The sequence below is a fragment of the Micromys minutus genome, assembly GCF_963924665.1.
Source record: "Micromys minutus genome assembly, chromosome: X".
Classification (NCBI taxonomy): Eukaryota; Metazoa; Chordata; class Mammalia; order Rodentia; family Muridae; genus Micromys; species Micromys minutus.
This window is the reverse complement of record NC_137970.1, coordinates 120,683,627-120,688,947: the sequence shown is the minus strand read 5'-3', so window position 1 is coordinate 120,688,947 and position 5,321 is coordinate 120,683,627. Positions and strand designations below refer to the sequence as shown.

At 42.1% G+C, this 5,321-nt stretch overlaps 1 pseudogene across 1 annotated transcript; it reads left to right on the top strand.

Annotated features, from left to right (window-relative positions):
• The first annotated feature begins 1,347 nt into the window (after positions 1–1,347).
• Positions 1,348–2,681, top strand: LOC308415237 (SERPINE1 mRNA-binding protein 1-like; annotated as a pseudogene). The gene has a single exon. The product of its transcript is annotated as an SERPINE1 mRNA-binding protein 1-like (transcript).
• The last annotated feature ends 2,640 nt before the right edge of the window (positions 2,682–5,321 follow it).

The window sequence follows — 5,321 nt, the reverse complement described above, 5'->3', positions numbered from 1 at the left end:
CTCTTCTCCTTCTCTGACTCCTCCTCTTCTGTTTTTCTCCCTGACTCCTCCACTTCCGTTTCCTTTCCTTTGTCCCCACCTCCTCTCTCTGTCTAATCATGTATTGCCTTAACATAAATCTACATAGAACAAAATGAAAAAAAACCCCAAACAACCAAACCACAAAGTATTAGGAATAATGGTAAGGAATAATCAATAGCAACAACATCAAAAATACAAAGAATTAAATAATTAGCACTGGTTCTTTGATAAATCAGTAAAATTGTCAAATATGTACCCAAATTATCTAAAAGGCACAGAGAAGAGTAGAGAATAGTCTTGAACCCAGGAAAAGAATTTTGGACAGAACACCATTAATGCAGACACTAAGATTTAAATAAATAAATAAATAAATAAATAAATAAATAGGACCTCGTCAAACTGGAAAGTTTCTATATGGCAAAACGGTCTACATAATGGGAAAAGATTTTTAACAATACACATAGTTGGATATCAGTAAACTCAAAAAACTAGACATTAAGAAAACGAACAGCCCAATTAAAATTGGGAAGAGATCAACAAATAAATCTCATAGAGGAAACTCAAGTGTCTGAGAAACACTTGAAGAAATATTCTGCCCTTAACCATCAGTGAAATGTAAATCAAAACTGTGAGATTTCATCTTACACCTATCAGAATGTCTAAGTTCAAAAAAAAAAAAAAAAAAGGTTGACAGCTCATGCTGGATAAAGTGCAGATCAAAGGCAGCATTTATTCCTTGCTGGTAGGAATGCAAACTTTTACAATCACTAAGGAAATCAGTGTGGTAGTTCCTCAGAAAATAGAAATTGATCTGTGTCAAGATCTAGCCACATGAATCTTGTATATATAACCAAAGGAAGCTACATCCTACCAATGAGACACTTGCCCAACCATATACATTGATGCTTTATTCATAATAGCCAAAAATTGAGGACAACTTAGCTATTCCTCAACAGAAGAATGATTAAAGAAAATATGACACCTTTACACCATGAATTATTTTACTACTCGGCCATTTTTAAAAAATAAAATTCTGAAAATTGACAGTAAATGGATGGTACTAAAAAGAAGTCACTCTGAGTGAGGTAACCAGAAAGATAAATGTGGTATGTGTTTTCTTTCTTTCTTTTTTTTTATAAACGAAGTGCTTATTCTCATCACGAGAAGCACGCAGACTGTATATATACACAGTACACACCAACAGAAGTAAAAAAAAAAAAAAGTGCGCTATGCCTCTTCTACTGAAAACTCACAGTACAAAAGGATACTGTCTTTTAAATATATCATATAAAAAAACAAGAAGAAAAACAATATTAAAAAAAAAACCATTATCTTGTGGGAAGAGCTGAAGCAGGCGCTTTTGGCTCGGCGCCTTCTGCTGCAATCCGTGGAGGAACGCGCCGCCGAGCCACCATCCTGCCTGGGCACCTACAGGAAGGCTTCGGCTGCGTGGTCACCAACCGATTCGACCAGCTATTTGAGGACGAATCTGACCCTTTCGAGGTACTGAAGGCAGCAGAGAACAAGAAAAACGAAGCCGGCGGCGGGGGCGGCGTTGGGGGCCCCGGGGCCAAGAGCGCAGCTCAGGCCGAGGCCCAGACCAACTCCAACGCGGCAGGCAAACAGTTGAGTAGAGTCCCAGAAAGACCGCAGGAACCCACTGCCCCCCAGCGTCCGCGTGGTTGACAAAAAGGAGACGCAGCCGCTAGTGGCACTTAAGAAAGAAGGAATAAGGCGAGTTGGAAGAAGACCTGATCAACAACTTCAGGGTGATGAGAAAATAATTGATAGGAGACCAGAAAGGCGACCACCTCGTGAAAGAAGATTTGAAAAGCCACTTGAAGAAAAAGGTGAAGGAGGTGAATTTTCAGTTGATAGACCGATTATCGAACGGCCTGTCCGAGGCCGAGGTGGTCTTGGAAGAGGTCGAGGAGGCCGTGGACGTGGAATGGGCCGAGGTGATGGATTTGATTCTCGTGGCAAGCGAGAATTTGATAGGCATAGTGGAAGTGATAGATCTTCTTTTTCACACTACAGTGGCCTGAAGCATGAGGACAGACACGGAGGTGGAGGATCTCACAACTGGGGAACTGTCAAAGAGGAATGAACTGATTTGGGTCAATCAAATGTGACTGAGGAAACACCTGAAGGTGAAGAGCACCCAGTGGCAGACACTGAAAATAAGGAGAACGAAGCTGAAGAGGTTAAGGAAGAGGGTCCAAAAGAGATGACTTTGGATGAGTGGAGAGCTATTCAAAATAAAGACCGAGCAAAAGTAGAATTTAATATCCGAAAACCAAATGAAGGTGCTGATGGACAATGGAAAAGGGGATTTGTTCTGCATAAATCAAAAAGAGAAGAGGCTCATGCTGAAGATTCAGTTATGGACGACCATTTCCGAAAGCCAGCAAATGATATAACGTCTCAACTGGAGATCAATTTTGGAGACCTAGGCCGCCCAGGACTTGGTGGCAGAGGAGGACGTGGTGGACGTGGGCGTGGTGGTCGTCCAAACCGTGGCAGCAGGACTGATAAGTCAAGGGCTTCTGCTCCTGATGTAGATGACCCAGAGGCATCCCCAGCTCTGGCCTAACTGGATGCCACAATACAACACTGGTTCCTTTGTGGACCCTCCTGTTCAAAGCTTTTGCATGCTTAAGGATCCCGAACAACTAAGAATTAAAAAAAAAAAAAAGACTGCCATTCATACCATTCACACCTAAAGACTGAATTTTATCTGTTTTGAAAACGAACTTCTCTAGCTACACAGAAGTAACAAATATGTTAGTCAGTTTTGTATTTAGAAATGTATTGGTTGCAGGGATGTTTTCATAATTTTCAGAGATCATACATTCTTCACGAATACTTTTGTATTGCTGCTTGCAAATATGCATTTCCAAACTTGAAATATAGGTGTGAACAGTGTACCAGTTTAAAAAAAAAAATCAAAGTTGTAACTTGATGGAGGAACCCGGAGGCGGTGGCGAGGTGTTGTTTGAAAGGTGAAGGATGCAGTCTGGTGGGGCTCCTTTGGGGTGAGCTGTACCCTTGACTTGCAGTAGGGAGCTCAGGGCACAGGCAGAAGAGGAGGGAGTGTGAAGGGGGCGGTAGGTGATGGCAATCCTCTATAAACTAGAGGATGACCTTGAGGGGTTCAGGGGAGGTCTTGGGCTGTGGTTCAGGGAGTGCTGGGTCCTCAACAGTAAGGAGAGAAAAAGCTGCACAATCGGTATGTGTTTTCTTATATGTGAATGTTAAATGTTATATAATTGATAATCAAGCTATAATCTGTAGAGCCACGGAGGTAAGGTATAGAGTAAGTTTCTTTTCTTTTCTTTTTTTTTTTTTTTCTTAGAAAGTTATTTTATTAGAATTTTAAACAGTTTAGGCAATGAAACCATTCTAACAGCAAATGCACTTTCTGCTTACAATAAAATCTATTTCAATTCTGATGACATGACAGGCCCATCCAAGTTTCTCCCAACAGAAAAACCCACAGCTCAGAAGTTATGGAGGAAATATGGCTAAGCCAAAGGACTTCACATGTTTACCACAGAAGTGATGCACATTAAAATACCACATAGTACATTCTAAAAATGTCAAGCCACTTGTGAAACCATTAGCAAGCATGTAGACTGAAACAACCCGTTAGGCACAGGACTAACTCAGGCACCATAAAACCCTCCGTCTTTTGCCTGTTTTCTCACCTGTAACAAATGATTACGAGATAATTATTTAGGTGCCTGTTTTTAAAAATAAGGTACTCAATGACAATGGTTTCTTGATCATGATACTTGGGTAATCTCAAGGAATGAAGATGAGAATTGTTGGACACGGTTACATTAACATGAAGTTTCTTATTTATACACTGGTTTCCATGTCCTGATTTCTCAGGTCTAAACACACGTGAACCCACTGTAGGGCTTTAAAGAGCCATGTATGGACTCAATACAGAAATACAAGCTAATACTGAGACCTGCGCTTTAATTCATTGGATTCTTAACAAGTTATGAGGTAGCTACCATTGTCTCCCCTTCCTGTTCCCCGTTTCTGACGGGGAAACCAAGGAAGAAGTAATTTAACTTGCTCAAGGTCCTAAACTCAGTTACTGGTATTAAGTGGTGTTTGAAACTACTTGATCTGGATCCAGAGTCCATGTCATACAAGCTCTTAGCTACTGTGCTCCGCTACGCACAAACAGCATCTCGTACAGTCTCACTGCGGCCCACAGATGCACACCGGAGCCTAGCAAAGACAACACCCAGTTTGGTTTGTCTTGTTCTTGAAACCAAGTCTCTCTGTAGCTCAGACTGGCCTTGGCCCCCTCTGAATGCTGCACCTACAAGCAGAAGCCACCAATCATGGCCCGCTTACCTATTTTTTAAAAAATCATTATTTATAGAAGTACTATATATATACTTCACATTCCCATCATTCAGTAGATGAAATAGATTCTTAGCGGTCAATTTCCTTCACTGCTTTTATTTTATAATGTGAGGAAAATGGTACTTCTTGTGGTGTTAAAACCCGAAAAAGGCTCATGTGCACAATTTAGGATAAAATCTAGGGGGAGGGAGATGGGGCTCAAGCAGGCAAAGTGCTCAATGAACAAGACAGGGGCCTGAATTCGGATCCCACATCAAACCTGGTGGCAGTCAACTCCTGCAACCTGGGACTGGGGCCTGGCCGAAGCATTGGGTAGAAGACCCTCTTTCAAATAAGGTTCTTATTCCCCCCTCCCCCACATATGTTCACACACAAACACACTTTAAAAAGATTTTAGGAAATGTATATCCCTGGACAACACACAGCCAAAGGAGAAAAAGAAGACTAATCTCTCCTGACGTCTCATGTTCCTGTCCCCGTTCTGTGGTGCTGGGGATGGAACTTGGGTCCTCGAGCGAGCCCCCTACCACTAAGTAATATACCCTCTGCAACAGATCTCAGGTTTTTACAGATTGCATGTTTAGACAGACTCTCATGCAGCCCAGGCTGACCTCATATTCACTACGAAGCCGTAACTTCTGGTTCTTTCCCTTTCCGTTCCTCTGCTTTTATGCAGTGCTTGGGTTGGACACCAGCCTTCACTGGGCGTTTACAATACAGAGGCTGTGTTGCTGGACACTGCCTGTCTTTCCCAAGACCCCTGCCAGCACCACTGCGTCTCTTCCAGCTTCCTCCTGTTGCACAAAGCAGTACATGTAGTGATTAAGTAATAACTGACTATAACATCAGCATAGGAGGTCAGACCTAGTGCTTCTTGGCTTTAATTCCTGCAGCTGGGGGGCAGGTTGTTCTAT